Source organism: Tachypleus tridentatus, chromosome 1, assembly GCF_004210375.1.
Source record: "Tachypleus tridentatus isolate NWPU-2018 chromosome 1, ASM421037v1, whole genome shotgun sequence".
Lineage (NCBI taxonomy): Eukaryota > Metazoa > Arthropoda > Merostomata > Xiphosura > Limulidae > Tachypleus > Tachypleus tridentatus.
Window position 1 is genome coordinate 143,844,803 of NC_134825.1, and position 25,558 is coordinate 143,870,360.

General features: G+C 31.2%; 2 long non-coding RNA genes across 2 annotated transcripts; one reads left to right on the plus strand and one right to left on the minus strand.

The window, feature by feature from the left end:
- Positions 1–983: 983 nt before the first annotated feature.
- LOC143225984 (uncharacterized) lies at positions 984–16,146 on the minus strand. The gene is made up of 3 exons (XR_013014234.1): positions 15,528–16,146; positions 5,302–5,521; positions 984–2,970 (listed from the first exon to the last, which is right to left on the minus strand). It is a non-coding gene; the product is annotated as an uncharacterized LOC143225984 (long non-coding RNA).
- On the plus strand, positions 6,048–11,145 carry LOC143225986 (uncharacterized). The gene is made up of 2 exons (XR_013014243.1): positions 6,048–6,425; positions 7,341–11,145. It is a non-coding gene; the product is annotated as an uncharacterized LOC143225986 (long non-coding RNA).
- Positions 16,147–25,558: the final 9,412 nt, after the last annotated feature.

Below are 25,558 nucleotides of genomic sequence, written 5' to 3' on the forward strand. Positions count from 1 at the left end.
TAAAGACAACAGTTCTCTAAACGTAATACACCTAAACTCTTTAAATAAAAAATTTCTATGAAAGTACCACACCTCACTTGTTTATTTGGAACACTTCTAAAGAAGTACTACAGCTGAATAGTTTAAAAAGAACACTTCTATAAATCTACTACATCATAACGCTAAAAAGAACAGTTCTATAAATGTAATACACCAAAAATTTTAAGTCGAAAACTTCCATCAAAGTACCACACTTCTGCTTTATATTTGGAACACTTCTAAGAAAGTACGACAAATGAATAGTCTAAAGAGAAGAGTTCTTCAAAAGCACTAAATCTTAAACGATGACATTAAAGAGTTCTATTAAAAAATTACACCTCAACAGTTTAAATAGAACAGTTCTATGAATCTACTAAAGTTCAAAAGTTTATCTACAACGGTTCTAAAGAAGTACACATCATCTTAATAGTTTAAATAGAACATTTTCATCAAAGTACTACATCTCAACAATCTGTGAGACACAGTTCTATAGAGGTAACACTTTTTTCAACGAATTGGATAGAACAGATATATTAGAAAATTACATATCAACAGTCCAAATATAACAGTTCTACAAAAAATTAATACACATAAACGGTTTAAATAGAAAACTTCTATAACGGTACAAAACCTCATCTGCTTATTTCAAACACTTCAACGAAATTACAACACCTGAATAGTTTAACAAGATTGGTTTTATAAACCTGCTACTAAAAAATGTTTATGTAGAAAGTAATAAGAAATACCAACATCTTAACTGTTTAAATAGCACCGTACGATCAAAATCTAAATTTGATGAAAGTCAATAGAACAGCTCAATTAAAGAACATACACCGACTTATAACGGAGAGTTCTATCAAAATGTACATCTCAAGCGTTTAAATAGAACAGTTCTCCGAAAGTACGACATCTTAACGACTTAAATAGAACATATATAAAAAAGCACTACACCTGAACACTCTAAATGGAACAGTTCTGTGAGAGTACTACACCTCAACACTCTAAATGGAATAGTTTTATGAGAGTACTGCACCTCAACAGTCTAAATAGAAGGTTCTATCAAATTACCATCTCTTAACGACTTAAATAGATCTGGCCTACAAAACATTACATCACAACAGTCTAAAGACAACAGTTCTGTAAACGTGATACACCTCATCTGTTTATTTGAAACACAACTAAGAAAGAACTACTCTTAAAAAGTTGAAAAAGACGAGTTCTACAAAAATACTACATCTCAAACGGTTAAATAGAAGATTTCTATCGAAGAATTACATCTCAACAGTTTAAATTGAACAGTTCTATTAATATTCTACAGTTCAAAACTTTATCTAGAACGGTTCGAAGGAAGTACAACATCTTAATGGTTCAAATGGAATATTTTTGTGAAAGCACTACACCTCAACAGTCTCAGACGAACAGTTCTATGAAAATATCATATTTAACGGTTTAAATAGAACTGGTCTACGAAAAAAATTACATCTCAACAGTCTAAAATTGAACAGTTCTATAAAAATAATTCACCTAAACGGTTTTACTAAAAAACATCTATTAAGGTACTCATTTGCTTATTTGAAAAACTTCTTTGAAATTACTACACCTAAATAGGTTAAAAAGACTGGTTTTATAAAACTACTACATCAAAAAGGTTTAAATAGAAAGTTCTAAGTGCAACATCTTAACTGTTTAAAATTCACAGTTCAATCTATAACTTAATTTAAAGAAATTCAATGGAACAGTTCAATGATAGAAAATATAACGACATATAAAAAAGAGTTCTATCAAAAATTTTCATCTCAAGAGTTTAAATGGAACAGTATTTGAGATCCTATGGTTCAAATGTTTACCGAAAACAAATCTGTGAAAGTCCGACAACTCAACGGTTTAAACAGAACATATTTAGGAAAGCACTACTCCTCAACACTCTAAATGGAACAGTTCTATCAAAGTACCTTATCTTAACTGTTTAAATAGAACTGTCCTATCAAGAAATTACATATCAACAGTATCAAGAATACAGTTCTATAAAAGTAAGACACCTAAACTGTTTAAATAGAAAATTTCTATGAAAATACCGCATTTCAGCTAGTTAATTGGAACACTTCTAAGAATGTACTACAACTGAATAGTTTAAAAAGAATAGTTCCTCAAAAGTACTACATCTTAAACGGTTAAATAGAACAGTTCTATGAAGCTTCTAAAGTTCAAAAGTTTATCTAGAACGGTTCTAAGGAAGTACAACATCTTAATGGTTTAAATAGATCATTTTTATCAAAGTACTACACCTCAACAATCTATTAGGCACATTTGTATGAAATTACCATATTTAACGGATTGAAAAGAACAGGTCTATGAAAAAATTACATCTCAACAGTCTAAATACAACAGTTCTATAAAAGTAATACACCTAAACAGTTTAAATATGAAACTTCTGTGAAGATACAAAACCGAACTCATCTGCTGATTTGAAACACTTCTATGAAATTACTACACTTGAATAGTTTAAAAAGAAGAGTTCCACAAAAGTACTACATCTTAAGTCTAAAGAGAACATTCTATAAAACTAATGCACCTAAAATGTTTAAGTACAAAACGTCCATGAAAGTACCACACCTCAGCTGTTTATTTGGAACACTTCTAAGGAAGTACTACACCTGAATAGTTTAAAAAGAATAGTTATACAAAAGTACTACATCTTAAACGGTTAAATGGAATAGTTCTATCAAAAAATTACATCTTAGAAGTTTAAGCAGAACAGTTCTATGAAAGTATAAAGTCTTTAACGGTTCAAATACAACTGTTCTATGAAAAACTAAATTTCAAGAAATTGGAATTAAACTTTAAAATATCTTCTTCTCCAGGAGTCATATTTTCATAACCAGGAGATTTGGCTTCCAGATATTTCCGTTTTCTTCAGTGTTTTTCAACCCGGTAGAGAAAACAAAAATGAAGCTGCAAAATCATTACAAAAATACGCGTTTCAAGACCAATAAAACACACATTCTTATAAAGTACGCTAGGGATAATGGGTAACGCGTTTATTTATAAATTGGATCTAGCTATAGATATAACTGTAAAAGCACTCTTATGCTTAAGTAATCAAGAATCACATAGTTGAAGACAGTGACCCCAAATTAATACCTCGGCTAACATTAGGAGTAACAACACAATATCTCTTATGAAGAGAGGTGTATGAATATACTATCTCATATGAAGGAAAATTTTTCTAACAGTATTGTTTGTAAAGAAAGCAAAATTTATTGAAAGTAACATAAATAAGAATCTTGTGCAACAAAACGAGAAATAAAAAAAAAAACGTTATTTTCTTCCCTTCAATTTCCTATATAAACACAATACTAATAACTATTGGTTCTAAATAGCTACATGTTTTGTTGTTTATTCACTTTTAAAGATCCACAAAAATACTAGAAAAAATCATCATATTGATGTTCGGTAAGTATTAAAAACCATAAATATCAACTTGTTTCCTCCTTATTCCTTTGTTTCATTACATATATTTAACCTTAGTAGGCCCACATTGTTATTTTCACACGTTATATACAAAGGGTGGTCAAATTGCGGCTCTTTTACACATAGTGTGTGGCTCGCGGAAATATGTTTGCTGAGCTCCTTTTTCCATCACAATTAATATAAAAGGTAAATAAAAATTTTCAAGATTTATAATTATGTATCGGGTATAAACCAAGAGCTCGCTGGATTAAAACGTAAGTTTAATATTCATCATGGGTAATTATAGTTAAAAATTTAAATCCTAATTCTAATACTATATTAAAGTCAGAAATTAAAGAATTTTTGGATCCGCAAAGATTACAGAGGAATTGTGCTGGAGAATCAGTAATTGTACAAGCCAGTGCTGACAATGTTAGTTTTAGTGGGCGTCATTATGGCGTGTGTGGCTGTGTTGCGGGAAATTAAATTAATAGAGAGTTAATGTGATACTGGGCGCTCTATAGTTTGATTGCGTGGCGCGTATTGGGGCTTGTTGTTTCTTTTCACAGGTAAAATGCAAATTATTTTAAAAAATTCCCTTGTTGAAGCTACAGACATAGAAGACAAACCATGACTGGCGATATTTATTCGTTATGTTTCCTCTGATGTAACTGTGAAAGAAGACCTCTTGTTGGTCATTCCTACCCTGTTTAAGACTTCCTTTGGATATGGTCTTAAACTTTTAACCAGCTAGTATTCAGGCTAATTTCATAGTGTTCACATTTGCCCTATTAAATGCTGAAAACGTTTTAATTTTTACTTTCCCTTTTCTTATTTCTATCTTTCGAAGTTCTACTCAAATAAGCGGTCGAGTCTAACAATGCAAAATGCATATTTTTCTCTTTATTGTCATTGATCTTAAGATTTGAGCCAACAGTGTATGTGTACATTGTGATTCTTGTAACTAATACAAATTAACAGTTTACAAACTACATACATGAATAAATATTTTTACGGCCATATGTTTTTTTTAATATTTATATAAAATGTATGTAACAAAATGCGCATGTAACAATAAAAACGTGTGTGTAATATTTGTTCATGTCTGGTGGCTCTCAAACATCTGAAGTTTATCATATATGGTTCCTACGTTAAGCAAGTTTGGCCCAATCCTGTTATATATTAAAGGGCCACTCAACACACATGACATTTTCAAATGTGGTAGCGCTGTAACTGAACACCCAATTCCAATATTCAGTTCAAACATAATTGGGTATTGAGGCCAGGTACTCTCCCACCCCAATATGATCAAATGATTAATTCTTGTGTTCTACACACGTTAATTATAAAAACTGGAAGATAACACAAACTTACCACAAAGCAATAAAACAGATCAAAATGTGCTGTGTGCGCGTTATAAAATACAGTCAATCCCACTCTTCGTTGGTAAAAGAGTAGCCCAAGTGTTGGCGGTGGGTGGTGATGACTAGCTGCCTTCTCGCTAGTCTTACACAGCTAAATTAGGGATGGTTAGCACAGATAGCCCTTGTGTAGCTTTGCGCTAAATAAACACATACAAACTGTGATGACAAATACTTAAGAGAAAAGTGATACTATTTTCGTAATATTCAAAATCTTTTGTATACATTGGCAATAGCAATTATTTTGTAATAAATACTCATGGTGGGTGAAAAATCAAAGTCAAACGAAAATGTTATGGTTGCAATACATTTAAAAGTGAGTTGGGCAATTTTCATTCAAGCGGTTTTGCTGTTAAATTAATATACTTTAATAAACGAAAATAAGATCTAAAAACAAAAACTTTGAATTAACCTGTGACATCATGTTTCTGCTCTCCTTCATTATTTTCACATTTGTATCTTCCAGAATCTTCAAACAGTATGTCTGTTAACACTAATTCGCCATCTTACCCTCGCATTCGCTTCTCACTGCTACTCACTATTTCACAAAGAGGCGTATACCAAGTAATTTTCATTTGAGCACAAAAGTGTGAGAGTATAACCACGTTCAATTTTGTCGATTACTTTATTCCCTGAAACAAGATTGAACTAACGTTAATATGAAAAACTCCGAAAAAATAGCAATAACCATTCCTTCTTGTCTCCACTGTACATTCTAAGTCAGTTTTTTATTCGATTCTAAGTAAAATACCATTGTTACTATGCGCACAAGGTATTGTTGCGTGTGTGACGTCAAGAACTGTTAAAACATTGTTAGGTGAAAAAGACTTACTGACAATAGTGATTATAAATTCAATTGTGTTTTTTTTATGGTTAAAAGTAGTAATCAAACATTTCGCAGGGTGCAAGACACGTCACCTGGAAAAATACAAAGTGGTTGGAGTTTCAACTCAAGTAAATTAGATGTAATAAACAATAAGGAAACTGCCTTAAGATTTCAGACTGAAGCTCAGATGAAAACAAATATAATACTTATTTAGGTTCGCTTTACAATTTCTTTCGACAATACAAGTCTTATGATGTAATGTAGATAGAATATTGTTTATGCAGTACTATTAGTTGACAAAGGTATTGTTGCCTCGATAATACTGGAGCAGCTTGCTTATTTAATTGGTTTAAGAATCACATAAACTTAAAATAATGGATGTCTTTACAAAACTAGCTTCTCTGGGCTGTATTCCTCGCAGTGGGCAATTCTTAAATAGCCCACTGTATAACTTAGGACTTAAACTGATAAATCTACATGACAAAATAAAAATAATGGTGTAAAATAGATCAATTACCATAATTTATGAAGTCTCTTAAATACTTATGACGAAAATTTCGAAATCATTTTATAATAATACGTAGTTGTGTTTGTCCGATCATATGTTATTCTCTCGTATGCTAACATCGTATAAGGAACTCATATCTTATGGCAGCGTAATCGTAGTACTAAGAAATAAAGTTGTATAAATTCAAAAGATAAGCTAAAAGGTTTTTTATAATAATTTATTCTTGTTTGTAGGAAGGGTGCTAATTTGCAAAGTTTGAGTAGTTTTTGTTAGTGAGGTGTTCCATGATTATTTCAATTTGATGAACACGTTACATTCGGTTAATAACGAAAATTACTAGAATTAGGTTGGGGGTGGTTGAAAAAGCCGAAAATACAACCAGTAGTATACGTTTTAACAAGGTTTAGTCTTTTCCCTTTAAAAAAAAATATAAATAAAGGGCTGCAGAAACCGTATTTTGTGTTAAGATTTAATGATGAAAGGAAGCGGGAAAAACTGATACTCGTGTAGTTATTTGACTCTCTATCTTGTTATAAAAAATATATTGTTTTCTTATATTATATACTAAACCTTTTGTTTTCCACCTGATAGTTTAAATGTATTAATTTAGAGAGCATTGTGGAAGAGAGTAGATATTTGTAGTTAGTTTTTGAAGAACTTTTAAGAGATATTTGATATTAATCTTACACACTTTGTAGGAAATCGAATAAATTGCAAAGGAATAACTAGATTCAGAGAGATTGGTAAATAAATGTAAGATGGTTAAAGTTTGAAGTTAAATTTTTAAAGTTCAAATTAAGTTCAGTTCATGCATCGGAATTTTAAGTTTTCGTGTACTGGTAGATCGTAAAACAGGCTTTTATTCTTTAATTAATAACGGGTGTACATCAAAGACTAGTTATTGTCACTACTATTTAAGTTCTATATACTTATAGATAATCTTCATTTACTATGAAGACAAACTGGTTAAAAACAACTTATACTTGAATTTTAGGCTTAATAACAACAGTTTTGACAATAAGTCTTCTGTTCGTTATTTATTTTCTACTTTAGTAAAAAAGTAGTACTTCTACTTTTACTGAATCTGGTAATAAAGATGTACAATTTTTATATATAGTTTCTACGTTTGAAGGGTAGAGGATATCACAGTTAAAGGCAACAGATAAAGAGAAGTGAAGACGGTGAGACATGGAAACAGGATTACAGGAGGAGTTTAAGCTTTTATATACAAGTGATATCTATGTTAACAATGATATTAAGAAGCTAGTAAGAGTACCAATAGAGTAAAAGTGGTGAATTTAGTTGTAATTAGCCCATGATGTTGTGCAACAAATTTCAGCCTTTATCTTCCAGAGAAGAACTACTGGAGTGAAGAAAACCCCAGAGAAGGACGTGGGATGATAAGATTATTTTTGTAAATGATTCTTTGATAAGACGTGTGGATAGACTAATCTGTAGGGCAGATAGGAAGAAAAGAATCAGATTATCCTACCAAAAAGCACAGTTGAGGATAATAATAACAGAATAGGAGGAATAATAAGGGAACTAGAAGAGATGTAGTTTTTGTGGTGCATGTATTTGCTGATGATGTTGGGAAAGGTAGTTAGGATGAGCTTATCACACATGAGTTAGTTAGATAAATGGATTTAAAGTAAAATTCCAAAACATCAATTTTGGGGGGATTCTGCCAAGAGTTAAGTGTAAGGGTAAAGTTGTTAGTACATCAGTGGGGTTAAATACTGGGATTAGATTAGTATGCAAGAATGAGTAGATTGGTTTGTTTTGTAGAATTAGTTCAATGAAAGAAGGGAGCCCTTTGATTAATTCAGCTGTAAGGGAAGCTATAAACAAGAGGTGAGGGCAAGGATAAGCTTAATGCAAAAAGAATAAGAGTCTGAGAAATGTTTAGCAGAAAAAATAAATTTAGAAGTAGTTATTAGGGTAGGCTTACTTGTTACTGTAGTAATGCTAGAAGTTTGAGATATGGATTTGGTGGCTGGTACACTGGTAGGAATGGATTTTTATGCTGTGGAAATAACTGAAACATCATTAAATATATGTGATTTTAATAACAAAAAGTTTTGTGTTAGAAGCTATTTAATATGGACAGATTATTAAAGTGGGAAGAGAGGTTTTACATGTGCAATGTGAGCTTTGTCTCATGTAAGTTAAGGATATCAAATACAATGGTAAAGAGATTGAATCCATTTGGGTTTCTATAAATGAATATAAAGGGGAAAATGTTCTTATTCAAAATGTGTTACAGACCATTAATTGATACTGATGAAATTAGTGAAAAATTTTACACTGAGATTAAGATTGCAGCTTTTAATGAAGTTAAAATTACAGATAATATTAAGTTCAGGTATATATATATATATTGATTTAGAATGTTGAGATTTGAACTGTTAGGAATTAAGGTTTTTGGAAACTTTTCATGATGGTTTTCTTCACCAATTAGTCAAGGAACTTACCAGTAACATTGCTATTTTGGATTTATTCTTAATTTCAAATCAATAAATGATTATGAGCATGGAAATTGGGGAATATCTGGGTGCAAATGAACTTTTCTCTCTTAGGTTTAGTATTATTTTGCTGCATATGGAAATAATGAATGATATATTGGTTACAAATTTAAAAAAAGCAAATTTTCAAGGTGTACAACAAGAATTGACTGCTGTAAATCTGGCAAATGAGTTATTCAGAGATGTGAGTCCTTATGCTCTCTGCTTGTCCAGTGGTAAATTTATGTGCTTGGTGTTACACTGCTACAGCCTTGTGCTTTCCATTGAAGTGTCCTTCATATTTTGTTTTATTAGCCCTTATTATAGTTCTCACTCAGAAAAAGTTCCTGATGGTGTTTTCAAAAAAGTCAGTGGTTAGGACTGTAATCAGACGTTTGTTACAATAAATAATAAAAATGCCTACACGACTAGAAAAAGAAATGTTGGGTTGTTTATATGTAGACTATGGTGGTCGAAATTCCACTATTTATGACATAAAGCAACATGAAAAAAAAATGTTTCGCTTTTATGCTAAGAGTGAATCAAACAAAGGCACAGATCTGAACATCGCACTGTATCAAGCAAAACTGTTGGATCATTTTAAGGTGTTATATGAATGAATTTGAGGCCTGCACTGAACATGTTCCCATTTTCGTCCAATGATAATTTTACAGCTAAAGTTTGCCACGAAGCATTAAACTTGAGTCAAGAATGTTCATATTCACAATGTTGGAAGCAAATATTTAAGATTATACATGGTATGAATATGTAAACAGCTCACAGTGAGAAACTTTCTGCCAATTATAAAGTAGGAAAGACTTATGTTACAGACCCTACTAAGTAAATCGCTGATGAAAAGCTCAGGTAGTTTCAAGTTTATGAAAAAACAAGGGGGGATAATGTTTATGTGCTTCTAGGAAATCTGATCAGGGATGGTGTAGTACTTGAGAATACTGATCTGAAAGTAAAATATAATCTTATAAATTAAGGTCTTTTGTGTTACTGGCTATGAAGAAACTGCTATATTTTTACAAAAAATAACAGTTTTTCATTTCAGCACTATAGGTTATTATAATTTAGAATATAATTATAACCTTTTTGGAAGTATAACATATTTATTATATCATTACACTGCTGGATGTCTTAAGATACTGATCAACCAGAAAACCAAGATCCTTAAAGTGGGAGAAAAGGATATTGATATAGAAATGTTGAATTATTTCATTACTCAAGTCATGGGTTAAGCTTAATATTTAGTATTCTGTTGTATCTTAAGCCCTTTACTGTAAAAAGGGCATTGAATAGTGAAGAATGGCTCAAAAGAATACAAATACAGTGATACTGAAGATGTAAGGGTTTAATATATCTGAAGCCATTTTTTCTTCCAAAAAAGAAGTGTAAAAATAGGTGTTATTGAGATGTTTAAGATTGTCAAGTGAAATGATATTGTAGATGCATCATTTTTTCTGTTAAGTAACAGTGAAACTAGTAGAAGTGGAAGAGAAAATACTTTCTTTTGCAGGATAGGGGTCATCTTCAACTCAGAGTATTTCAGTTTATACAGGGTGGTTGTCCTTTGGTATGTGTTGCTTTGATATGTTGTGGTTGCAGTTTATCGAGTTTAAAAGATACTTTAAATGTGTTACTTTACACATCTTGACAATTATTTTATAGTTTTCAGTTGCATATGTTTAACAAAGACAGTTAGCATTACTTGAATTATAATACTGAGTTTTTATAAGCAGATGGTCTTACACAGTTTTTACATGTGGATAGTCTTCCTAGACAATACTTGTGTGTTTTGTAAAGGCTGATAATACTTGACAAGGTTGATGTTACTATACTACTGTATGGTTGAATAGAAATTTCATCATATGGTTATAGTTTTCATTTGTATAAAACTACCTTTATTATGAGTGATTTATGAAGGTGGGTTGTGTTTCTAATGGTGAGATAGTATGATTTCATAATACAGTTATCAACTTTTATCAACTTATGTTTATAGCTTTTTGATTCTACATTGAATTTGAATTACATACATTTCTATGATTCAAGGGGCTAGATTGAGTTACTATTACATTTAATGTGCTGATTATAGTTTTTGTTTCTCTATCTAATTTATATGATATACTTTCTAGAATTTTTGAAATTTTATAAAGAAAACACTCAAGTAATTCATTTCTATAATTAATATATTTTATACCTATTTAACCTGAGAGGGATTCTTGCATAATTCTCCAAATAATGTACAAATATTTTCATGTTTAGCATTATAAATTGATTTGTTATGCTAAAATTTACAGGATATATGAAAATAACTGATAAACCTTTGCTATTGTAGAAAATTATATTCTTACCATGTTTTGATATTATCATTTTGGAAGTGAAATAAACTATTAGATACAGATGTTCTCTTCACTTCTAGTTCATGTCATTAATAGTTAATGTAAAGTATGAAAAGGTGTATACACAACATAACATCAGCAAAAATATGGACACTTAAACCTAATTGCATGTGTAGGCTGACTTGCCACAGTTCAGGTACGTTAACCTTTCACTAAGAGGAGAGGAGGCTCATAGAATTCAAATTTTAAAACATGAGAAAAGAAAACTTTATGAAAACAAAATTGAAATAAGTTAGTTATAATACATAGTATAAGTCTCTGTGATTATACATTCATTACTAGCACATAAACCTTATACATATATTTATATAGTATTTAATATTGAAAATAAGTTGTTCAAACTGCATAAAAATATAGATTTTACATACATTATGAAATAGTAGATTTAATGTTTCCCATACTTTCCTTTATCTAGAGATCATCAGTTTATGTATATCACTGATTTTAAAAATCAGTAAAAATCATTTACTAGTTCCTTCACTTTACCTAGTGATTCAAAAAAATGAAATTGATATTAACAATAGTTGACAGAACAAGTACATTTAGCTCTGGCATGGCCAGGTGGGTTAAGGCATTCGACTCGTAATTTAAGGGTAGCGGGTTCGAATCCTGGTCACACCAAACATGCTTACCCTTTCAGCCATGGGAGCATTATAATGTGACCATCAATCCCACTATTCATTGGTAAAAGAGTAGCCCCAGAGTTTGTGGTGGGTGGTGATGACTAGCTGCTTTCTCTCTAGTCTTACACTGCTAAATTAGGGACAGCTAGCAGAGATGGCACTCCAGTAGCTTTGTGCCAAATTCAAAAAACAAACAAACAAAACAAGTGCATTTCATCTTGTGTACAATGTTGTATACTTTCAATTGGATTAGACTCTGAAAAATTATTATTCACATTTCTAAGTGCAAGGTTATTTACTGTATTATTTAGGGAGACCCATAGAATTACAACTCTAAAATCATGGCTTTGATTACCCTTGCTGGACACAGCAGATAGCCTGATATGGCTTTGTTTTTATTTACTGTATTATTTAGGGAAACCCATAGAATTACAACTCTAAAATCATGGCTTTGATTACCCTTGCTGGACACAGCTGATCGCCTGATATGGCTTTGCTATAAGAAACACACACTCAAATGTGATTCAACAAATAGGCATGATATAATAAAGTTACAGTTTTGATATGTTTACTTTTATGTAAGCAGTTACAGTCCACATTGTTACTTGAATACTTCTATTTATTGTTACTTTCATTGTTTGCTGTGCAACTTAACACAGCAAGTGTCATTAATTTATAGTTATCTAAGGTATTTTGCATTGTTAGATTACTGTATGCATTTAGGACTAACCAAAATCTTATAAGCTGGCCAAGCCTTATGAGATATTATAAGGATTATGGTTGAAAATATTCTTAAAAGCAACAGTTATCCAATTAATCAAACAATCACTTACTTTTACGGTTTCCATTAAATCAATTTTTCTTTAGTTTTACTAAGAAATTTGGCTAATTTTGTTTATTGGCTCATATATCAAAAAAAAATCTTATTTGCTAAATTTCTTTGTTATTCACAAAATGAGCCATGTGTAAATAATACTAAATCTTACTGGTTATGGCTAAATGCTTTTATTAGTTTTTCCAGCTCTGTCAACAATACCATAATTAAATTTTGTTTCTGGTGCAGTACACTTAATTAATAATAACTCATTAATGTTTGTATATTAACAGCATAACTTTAGTATCCTATCCATATAAGAATGAAAAAACAGCACTTTTTTTAGGTTTTTTGTGTGATACTTTTTCATGCTGTGTCATGTTAATAACGTTTTTAATAAATAGTACTTTCCATATTAACTTTGACTCATGACATTCAAGAAATGTAAAGATATTTTTAATATGCAAATTTGATAGAATTGGCAGCTTTTGTGGTATTTAACAAAACAGATAAATCCTCTTTAATATGCTGCCATGTAAATAATGTGTCATCAATATATCTTAACCAAACTTCAGTATTTTATCAAATATCTCTAATGCTTCAGTTTCTAAATAAATTTAATAATAATGAAGACAAAGAAGGTTCCACAGCTAAACATTTTTCTGCTTATAAAATATTCATTGGAAAAAAATTCTTTGAAACATACTAATAGAACTTCAATAATACCAATGTAAAAGTAAATTCTTAATTTCTTTCAGTTTCTTCTTGAAATATAAAATGGCTGTTTTATCAGGCACTTTAATGAACATTGAAATATCAAAAGCCACTAAAATATCTTTGTGGTTTAATGTTTAATTCTCCCAACAAATTCATGACTGTGTATTAATTTTTATCCATTAGAAATGAATTTTAGACATTATACATTGAACACTCAATACTTGACATAAGTATTATATTTTTAAATATCATAAAGAAATATAAGCAAACCATAGTCTGGTGAAATACTTGCAAAGTTAAATTTTGCTTTTCACGAGGTGTTAAACTTGTACAATTTTTACCTTTTTCTTTAACCATTGCCTGCAGTTTATTTATAGGATTAATGTCAAGATCAAACATAAATAAAATTAACACTGATTTCAAAACACAGCTCTCTCCAAAGCAGCTGAAAGGCATCAAATGCTAATACTGGTGACAATACAAAATACCCTTTAAAGGATAAAACTCGGTTTTCTAAGGACAATACACCTAATGATTTTGTTAACATAATTAATATTCACTTATTTGTACATTTTTTTTCTAACTAGGAATGTAAATATATATGCGATGTTTTGATTGAATGATTGTCAGGAGAATGTAAAACAACTGAGCTTTATTTCAATATTCATGTCATTTTGAGATAAAATCTTGATATAAGGAAACTAACACATTATTCTACATATATATTTTTATCAATTTGGCAGCATGTTATAGCAATTTGGGTTTTGAACTACATATTACCAAAAGTTTACATTTTCCTTTTGGAAAAGGAAAAAATTAATTTTGTAAGTTTGAGTATAATATGAACAACTGAGCCTAACATTATTACTTGTTTTTGTGAAGAAATAAAAAAAAAATTAAGATATATATATATATGAAAGGTAAGGTTATCCATTATTAAAATTCTGTTGCACTTATAAATGTTTAAGGTAGCACTTTTAGTTCTATATATCTAGGATGATATGTTTCACTAGACAACTAAAACTTGATCAGCTGAGATTGGTGGTTTTTGTACCTGATGAATGAACGTAAAGCTAGAAAGGGATAAAGTAATTCATACAAATTTAGTGACATAATAATACTGTGGCCAGTGGAACCTTGAGCCATTACTGATCTGAAAATCACCCAACTCTTGTCTAATCAGCTTACAACATTCATAAATTTAGCATCACAAAACTTCATCTTCACAATTTTAGCCCATATCAACCCACAACTACATGCATCATACAGTATTCACAGAAGTATCACATGTCAAATTCCTTCATACAATACCCCCTGATAATGTTCCACCACTGCATTATATTGTCATTAACAGTTTTGATTAATACAACCATGTGACAATTCAATTGACTGTTTCTCATCATGTGTTGAGTATTCATATAATTACTGCAAGCACAGGTCCTTTATAGACCTAGAATTTGCTTAAGTTCCTCATTCCAGCATTACTATTTAAAGTTGCACACATTTCTAGATTCACAAATTTACACAAAATCAAAGGTAACAAGAAGATAGTGTTTAGCTGTGCATTTTCTTATATCATGAGAATATACTGTGTTTATTAATCAACATAAATTATAAGATGCTACTTACCTGTCCACTATTTTATATAATTACAAAATTACATTAAGCTTTCTGTCAAGACACATTAGCTGTCCATTATCGTATACTACTTTACAAGCCTGTTTTTGGCACAGTGTTCTATTTATTATCATATAACATTTCACATGCTGGTAGAATTTAGTTTTGTTTGAATTTCGTGCAAAGCTACTTTAAGGATATGTGCACTAGCTATCCCTAATTTTGCAGTGTAAGACTAGAGAGAAGGCAGCTAGTCATCACCATCCACTGCCAACTCTTGGGCTACTCTTTTACCAACAAATACTAGGATTGACCATCACATTATAATGCCCCCACAGCTAAAAGGGCAAGCATGTTTAGTAGGGAGGGGATTTGAACCTGCAACCCTCAGTTTATGGGTTGAGTGCCTTAACCACCTAGCCATGCCAGGCCATGTTGATAGAAAGTGTGAAGATTGACAAAACCTTATATTTTCATTATTTAACAGAAACAAAATGTATAAAACCAGTTCCAATGATATTTTAATTCTAACCACTGTACTTGGAATTGTAAAAGATAAGTTACACTCCTAATATAATACTTTTTAAAAAATCTAACTTAAAATTAATATGCATTTTTGGTCACCTGTGTAAAATTTTTCCCGATCTTTCTCGATTTGTCAGATCATCCTTCACTTCGTTTTTCTCTTTCTAATCACTGAACCAATGTTTTTTATCAGCTGTTTCCCTTCTTAATACTTTTCAATTGGTAATATTTACTTTTCAAGATCAACAAGTCTCAGAAGACTACATCAAACAACTATAAAAAATATAAATATAAAAGTGTTAACTTTGTCACAACGAGTAAAGTGAGCCTACAGTATTACTTTCATCGTACTTGAGCCTAAAGTGAAGACGTTATGTAGGATTGCAATTTACAAAGCCTAAACCAAAGTGCATAGTTTTCCAAAAATAAAATTAGAAATTTTAAAACTAAATTTGTTTTCAATTCAGCTTCTTCACTGCTACACGCACAATTCTTTAAAATATTTACATAAAACAAACCTTTTTAACCAACACAGTAAACGCATTTGTTTTCAGTTTCGCTGTGATGATAGTTAATTTTACTATTTTAAAATTTCAGTATATCGACGAACAATATCAGTTAGAATAATAAACCAATTAAATGGAAAATGAAATTGTAATATATAAAAATAGCCTAATAGCCTAAAGAGAAAAGGCTTCATCCAAAGATGCCCATCCAATCTCCAGCGAGCTTTAAACCGTTATTAGAATAGTTTGTAATCGAAATTAAAAATAGAACATATAGCACGTGACTGGAACAAATCTCGTGATGAAGTTTACCCAAAACGAGATAACTAAATTAACGTACAAAAACAAAAATATATTATTTAATTTATGTTTTTTATTGGTGTGAATAAAATATTTTAATAGCAGAAACAAAGGATCTTTTAACACTAATTTATTATTTTTATTTAAATTGATAAAGGGATGTTTCCACTATAAGTCAAACTAAAATCGTCCTATATTTTATTACCATTATTTTTTCTCTCTTTCAAAACCGACCATACATTTTGTGAAGCCACCTAATCTTCGATTAATGAAAAAAACTTCGATTTAAAAACTCGTCTCGAAAATGATAACTATTACAATTAAAGTTATAACTGTGTAATCATTAGTCTGCACTTTCTATAAGTACATCATGAGATGTAAAATGACATGAACCCTTAAAAAAAATAACAGTATCGTTTAATTTATATTATGCTATAGAATTAATAGATTCTTTTTTCACAGAGACGTCTGAAAGTTCCTGTAAAAGTGGTGTCTTTCATCACACTCATTACAACTGATTGTTTGTTTAATAAATATTTTTCTGTGTTGTAAAAAACTGGATTCAGTCTCTTTCATTCTTAACAATTTATTCAAGTCCAAAGAATATGTATAATATCCAGCTGCACTATTGAACCTGTTTAATTACTCTTAAGTGAAAATAATGTACCTCAGATTACTGAAAATACTACAGAGTACGTTATTAGCAGAAAAGTTTAGTGCCAAATGCATGTAATTTGTTTGCGTAGGGTTATGTATATTTGTTCTGACAAATGCTCTTTATTCTATTAAGTTTAAGGTTTTGTATTTAAGAATAATATATGTTAGACTTGTGACCAGAATGAAGAGATAGTCACTAAGGGTAAATAACTGTTTGAGAAAGTTGTGGGGCTTCAGAAAGTATTTTCATAAAAATTAAACTTTTGTTAGTTATTAATGTTCTATGACTTCTATCATAGTGTGGCTATAGACTGAGAAGAAAAACTTTTAACAACTGGTATACTCATAACCCTGATCACGTTACTTCCATAAAGATCAACTTAAGTGCACAAGATACGTGGTATATTGAGAGTCATCTCATAGAACTATGATCTAATGAGCTTGAGACAGAGCTTCCATACATTTGCTAATCAGCGTATAGTATTGAAGAAAACTGTTAGGACAAGAGAATATTTTATCGTTCTTTCAATTTTATGGGTCGAAATTTTCCATGGCATGTGTGTAGTTTTGATTATATATTGTTGGTTAAGAAAACAACAAACGTCGTTTCGTCCTAATTATGTTTTATCTCTTGTTGTGGGTCAAACCTACAGTATCAGTGTCCTGTCACTGAAAAAAATTTCTACAAAAGTAGAATGTGAAATTTTCCATTCTGAGGTCAGGCGAAACCTCGAGGTTATTACTACCAATGATGCTTTGAATGGAATGACCAACAATGACGTTGATAATATATGCAAAAGAATAGAATTATGATTTCGTTTATAAAATGTCCTGTTTCCACACTCTGGAGTATATTCTTCTTCACATAACTATCTAGAACCTTTAGTAAAAATGTTGTCCTACATAAATGTGTCACTAGTGTTTCCAAATTTAGCTTATCCTTCTTTGTTAGTAACTAACAGTATCTATTCTCAAATTTATTTTAAGGCTACATACACAACTGTGAATAAGGTTTATCATTAATTTAATTACTTTGGTGTTAAACATTACATCAGAGACAAAGATTAGGGTTCGAAAATGTCAATATATACTGTCTATCTGTACTTTTGTCGACAATGACTAAAGACTTATGCCTGCAGAATTATTTTATTCCTACCGAATATCACAGCCAAATATTTTGAACACATCATAGACTTAAAGACCTACAGCAAACAACTTAAAAGGAATAGCTATATAAAAGTACTACAATTAACAGTTTATATAGACAAGCTATATGAAAGTACGACAATTAACAGTTGAAGTAGAACAGATGCCACACTATTAAAGTTCTGTAACTCAAGATAAATAGAACAGCTGAGGAAGTAGTGGAATTGAACACGTTAAAAGCACAGCTACTTGAAACTATTGCAGCTCAACAGTTTAAATAGAACAGTTCTATGAAAGTACTAATTGTCTTCATGTCGAACTTTGATTTGTTTTAAGTAATTCAACAGAATGAACGAAATTTTCAAGCTAAAACTATAAAACCATTTACTAGCTGAGACTTACGTTAACAAACAATGTAGGAGTAGAAAATATTTTATTATTCAGCCTATAAAACTAATTCTTAACTTTGATAATTACGAATCTTATACAAAGAAAATTTTACGTAACATATTATTTTAATTCTTCATTGAGGAGTAATTTAGAGGAAGGAAAAATTGAAAGTCGTGTTTTTAGAAGATATTGACTCTGGTTGCAGGTAAAGACTGTTGTAATTTTTAAAATATAGTTATAGTTTCAAACATTAGTAAACATTAAAACATTCATGACTTCAGTGGAGTTTTGAGAGTTGATGTGAATTAGAAGCTCGGTAACACCATCGTACTCAAGTCACAAGTGATAACAATACTTTTAATTCACTTCCTTTTCTCCTTGATTTATTTATTAAAGCTCTAAAGTATCTGTTTGGTTCATCGGATACCACATGTCGATTTCTCATGCTGCATCGGATAATAACACCCTACATATACACGTCTTTATGTGCACGATATAGGTAAAGTTATTTCTAATTAAGTGTGTTGGGATGTTTCTTCTTGTCGTAAAGCTACATCGGGTTATCTTCTGAGTTCACCGAGGGGATTCGATCTCCTAATTGCAGCATTGTAAATCCGAAAATTTATCGCTGTTCCAGCGGGGAACTTCTAATTTAGTTGGTGCAGGTAATTATTTATAACGTAGTTTTGCCATTAATAAGATTGAATACACTTTTTTGAAATATTCATAAGAGACAGTTAAAATATTTACCACTCCACGTCTGCAGTGTATGACGTCCAATGTACGAGTGATTGTTTGAAAACTACATTTGAAATATAAAAGCTTAAGTGAATCCGTCATAAATTAGTTGAAATATCGTTGGTAAACAAGTATTATAAAAAAACACCAACATATTCGTTTACAAAGGGTCCTTATGAATAAGGTGTGAAATGAATGAAAGGGAATGCTGTGACCAGAGTTTTGTTTATATTGAGCAATGCAAGGTTTATTTTGTGCTCGTTTATACAGGTATTCATTTTTCTCCCTGTTTCTCTCATGTGGCTTTTCTACTACACTGATATTTGTATTAATAAACAACATTACTAACAAAGTTGTTCTGACGGACTCTAGTGATGTAGAAAAGGCCTCGTCGTTATTCATATGGTGGATATTGTGTGGTTGACACATTATGAGATTCCTCTTTACTTTCATCCACAAGTTCTTATACTTAGAATTTATTTGGTAAAACACTGTCCCAGTTTTGTGCCAGGAGTAAATACAAATTTAACATTTATATTAAAACTGTGAATTTTACGTAGACGAAACCATAATATTTCCAATGGATGAAAAATACAGTGAATGTTTGTAAATGTTGGTAATTGTGTTTTTTGGTGATAGTTGTAGGAAATATATATATATGCAAAGAAAAAAGGGTTTCAGATGTTGGGTTCTTGAACTCAGAATATCTTAGAAATTACAAATGGCTGTAGCATTAAAAATAATTATTTTTAAGTGCATGGGTTTGTTTGTTTTTTAGTTGGGTGAGCTGATTTCCAATGTATGCAGATGTCAGTGTGGGTGACCTTTAAAATACTCATAGAAAAGCCTATATATGGTCAATGTATACTGACATTCTTTTACGTTGATTTTTTTAGAAGGGAGTTGTTTGTTAAGTGTATTAGAAAATTGTTTAACTTTTTATACTTCGCAAAAACGTTAAACGAATAGTTTACTTGACCCAACAATATTAGAAATACGCTGGTACATCGTAAAATATATATAGTTGTTTCTTATTCTCGAGAATCTTCTACAAATGTACAGAACAGGCACGACTTCCACAATACACATTTAACAATAAAAGTTACATAAATTTCTAAATACCATATATATTAAACTGCAACTAATATACATATTAAAATAACATTAAATCCGTCACAGTAGAAAATATTAAGTACAATAAGTAGCTGTGCTACTCATAACTATATACATATATATCTTATATAACAAAGATAGGGGGTTCGTTTAAACCCCTTGAACCTCCATGAATACGTGTCTGATATATATATATATATATATTTACATTTTGAAAATAATATAGTTTATCACAATTGTAACAAAATTAGGATAACAATGGGAATGGAAATAACACTGATTTGGAATTTTCAACTTGAATGGACTAAATAGCCAGACCAGAGACTATGATTCAGGTACAACCGTCCCTAATTTTGAACTACTGAACAAAATGGACGCAGCTAGACAGTATCACCTGCTGATACAAGAATTTTACAGACGAGCAGATTTGGTTTATCATTCTAAACCACAGTCGAAATTAAACAGTTACTATTGCTTTCATTTATGTAATATAGTTCTACAAGATCAGTCCTTGCTCCACTGTACACACAGCCCAAAATTAGAATTAACAGCACACAGTTTTTAATGTAATTTCATCATTTCTAATATAAAATGTTGCTAGTAATCTGCACACTATTGTTAAATGTGATTGTAATTGATGTTATTTCGCTCAAAAAGTTATGAACACATATCCTATTCTCCTGTAGTATGTATTTCATATTACCCAAAAACGTTCAAGAAGATCAAATTATAATAGATTCAATATGTATGATGAATATATTTATATCAAAGGGCAGAAGCTTGATGAGTTCAAATATTAGTCATTCTACTATTAACCTGTCCTGATTTGTACAACATATGTCTGAAGTAGAATGATCCTTTCTTCTTACACAATCTTCAACTGGGGTGGATTCCAGTGCCTAAACTAATGTCTGAAGTATGGCTCATCCCATTTCTACCACATATGTCTGAGGTATAACTTATGTATTTCTTTTCACGTGTCACTCACCTTTCACTGATTCTTTTCTTTTTATGCGTGTCTAACCTGTAGTTTATCCCATTCTCTCAACACTAACTTGAACTTAGAATTATACAATGGTCTTTACACTTGAGTGACGTGTGACTAATCGTAATCTTAACATGTATCTTATCTGTGGCTCATCCAATTTACTATACATCTAAGTGTCCTGTGGCTATTCCCAGCTTCTTCATGTGCGTCTTAATTATGTTTCATCAGATCCTATTAAATAATGTACGTTCCCATTCTGTTCACACGTGTCTGACCTTTAGTTTTTCCTTTCTTTTCTCGCGTTTTAACCTGTCGCTAATGCCATATTCTTCTCACTTGTCTGACGTGCACCTTAATGTAATTTATACATAAGTATATCTCACCTCTAGAGACCACCATATATTCCATGAGTGTGAACTGTGAATAATATCAAACACTTCACACGTGTGTAACTTGTAGTTAATAACATTATCCCCACCTCTATCTTAACTGTAATGGAATCTTACATTTTTAGATATATACTGCTCATCCAAATCTCTTTACAAATGTTTGACCTGTAACTCATCACATTCTCTTCAGAAGTGTTGAACCTGTGGTTGTGTATAGTGTCTTCATGCATATAAGTCCTTTGACTGATCTGGGCCCGGCATGGCCAAGCGTGTTAAGGCGCGCGACTCGTAATCTGTGAGTCGCGGGTTCGCATTTCCATCACGCCAAACATACTAGCCCTTTCAGCCATGGGGGCGTTATAATGTGACGGTCAATCCCACTATTCGTTGGTTAAAGAGTAGCCCAAGAGTTGGCGGTGGGTGGTGATGACTAGCTGCCTTCCCTCTAGTCTTACACTGCTAAATTAGGGGCAGCTAGCACAGATAGCCCTCGAGTAGCTTTGTGCGAAATTCAAAAAACAAACAAACAAACTGATCTAACGTGTTGACAAGTACCTCACTTGGGGTTTATTTTAATCTGTTCATAATTGTCTAATGTGCGACTTCAAGGGCACTACAGAAGAGAGAAGATATAGAAAAGTTAAGCTTTTACATATTTCGAAACTTTATTTAATATTAATGCTATAATTTGTAGGAATTTGGGTTAAATAGCCCAGGACTAACTAGAAGTGAAAAGATTAGTAAATGAATGTAATACGGTTATAGTTTTAAGTCAGAGTTTGATAATGTAAATTTTACTTGTACTTTAAAAAACAGTACGTGCATCGGAACTTTAGGCTTATGTCTACTGGTAAATAGTAAAACTTGCCAAATACATTGTACTCTTATTTAACGGCGGGTGTACATCAAAGACTAGTTATTGTCACTTCTAATCACGTTCTATACAACTGAAGGTAAACATTATTTAAAGTGAAAAATTCGTTATAAAAGAAATTGTTTTTAAATGCCACCTTAACAGTAACAGTTTTGACAATAGTCTTCTGGTATTCACTGGTGTATTTTTGTCAACTTCAGTGTTAAGTACTTTTACTGAATCTAGTAATGAAGATGTACAATTTGTGTATAGTTTCTACTTTTCAAGATTCGAGGCTATCACAATTATAGTAAAGACAATGTATAAAGATAAGTGCAGGCTGTGGGAAATGGAAGCAGGATTTTAGGTGGAGCTTAAGCTTTTATATACAAGTGATACATTTGCTTACAATGATATTAGAAAGAAAGAGTACTAATGGGGTAAAAGTAATCAATTTAGTTGTAATTAACCTATTATGTTGAGCAACAAATTTCAGCCCTTGGCTTCTGGAGAAGAACCTCCAGAGGAAAAATCTAGATTGGTCAGAAAAGAATGTGGGATGATAAGGTTACCGTTGTAGATGATTCTTTGATGAGAAGTGTGGCTAGAATAATCTGTGGGGTAAATAGAGAGAAAATAATTAGATTATGTTACCCAAGACCACAGGTGGAGGATATAAATGACTCAACAAGAGATATAATACAGCGGACTAAAAGAGAATTAAAGCATAGGTAAAGCTAGGTGGAATTTTTAAATTATCTACAGACTGGCACCACTACAGCATCGATAAAGCTAGGTGAAATGTTTAAATTGTCTCATACAAAGTTACCAAGAAAGAAACAGGTCAGAACTTTTATGTGGTATCAATATGAAAAGAGTGTTTAAAGGTATAAGTAAGAAGGCTGCTGATTTACTGGCTTTATCTGTAGCCAATGAACAGTTGTTTGGGTTCTGGTTTTGAGAATTAGGAAATGATCAAAGAAAAACACATTTATGTCAGATGTACAATCAGGTAGTTGTGTACACTACTTGGAAGATCGTAGGAATACCAGAAAACCTTGTATAAAAAACTCATATTTGAAGTTGAAATTCATTTGAAAAGTAAATAAATAAGCTACATTCACTGTCACATTAGCCAGTGGAGTCTCTGAAGCCTATAAATCAATAAGATGAGAGAATGCTGGCTATTGATTGCAATCAACTGTGGATTTGCCAGACTTTTAAGTGTTATTATCAAATGAAAACTACTTCCAAACAAATGATGTGAATTTTTAAATAAAGGAAACTTTCATCTACAACACAAGGAAAGAGTACTAACTCTTGACTGTGATTTTCTACAACTATAATAAACATGTTCTGACACTGAATTAAATTTTGACAGCCAAAACACGTTATTTCAGACAGAAGCTTCATAGACTCTTACGCTAGACGCTCAGTAATGCAAATATTAATTCCTGCAAAGCACAACACAGTTTACTCACAACTCTGAGACGAATGATACAGAAAAAAAACAACTTATTTTACAGATGAGTATATTATAATCCTAGAATCAAATAAACTAATTCAGAGATAACCTGGAACAACGTCATTATTTTTTGTACAGTGATGTTATCCATATACTAGAAGTATGGTAAAGGTAAGAATAAGCAGTAGTGGGTGTATTGACATTTACATCCTATGGAATGGTGATAAAAATGCTTCAGAGGAACCACATCCTACAGCCTGTTTTATGTGATATAGCTGGCTTTGATTTTAACTGAGTGATTGATAACACTCACCTTCGCCATCTACACTGATTAGTATATTCTTTGAAGAGGCAGAGATTAGCAATGAAGTGCATGCTCTCAGACTTCAGTCCTATCAGCCATGTATGGGATAGTCTAAATGATAAGTTGCATGTTATCAACTGACTAAGGACACTAAGTATGTTGTGGAAACAGTTCTTTGAGAAACTGACTGAGGATATATCATAATTTAACTGAAATACTAATTTTTTATGTTAGTGCTCTTGGTAACTACACTTCATATGAAAGTGAAATATCGTGAATCTGTTAAACCATTTCTTAAAAATTATAACAGCTTCCTATCAGAGAAAATTACATACTAGAGCGAAATTCCACACGAATCTGGCCATCAGTGTAAGTGAATTACATATACTATATTTACGTTTTTACTTGCAAAGCTAGAAGACATTGTTTCATTAATTGATATCGTTGTTTTTAAGGATATTTTCGGCCGTAATACCAATAATATCTCTTGAGGTTTGGGCATCTTACGAGATTTAGGTTAGTTCTAAATACATGTATTAAGCTAACAATCCAAAATAATTTAGATTATAATAATAATCAGTTAATGACACTTGCTATATTAATTTGCATAGCAATTAATGAAAGAAAGTGACAATAACTAAAAGTACTTAAATAACCCTGTCGACTGAAACTATTTAAAAAAAGAAAACGTGTCGAAACCATAACCTTATTACCTCATGCATAATTTTTCTCCCTAGATATGTTTGTGTTGTTTTGCTTATAACAAAACCACAACGGGCTATGTAATGTGTCCACCTAGAGGAATCTAACCCCTGATTTTACAGTTGTAAATCTATACACTAACCCTTGGACTTTCCATAAATTATACACTAAATCACCCCTATAGTAAACCGTCAAACGTTAATTACATATGTGACAATTTAAAACACACATTATAGTTAAAAATGTGTCGACTTATTAAGAGTAATTTTAACGTAGTAAAAATGTTTATGAATATACAGAATAATAAGTAAATGATAAAATAACGCCTAAACTGTTCTTGAAATCATAACAGTGTCAAATGTAGTACAGAAAACAATGATAATAAAAATAAAACATGCTAAACATAACACGTGGTATGTCTGAAATCTTTAGCATTCTCACTATAACTAGAAATCGGGTTTCAATACTCGTGTAGCTTTCTGCTTAATTAAAGACAAAGACAACGATCAACTGTTACAACAAGTAACAAATTTAAATAAGAATATAGGAAATAAAGTTACAACACTCGTTCGAGTGATA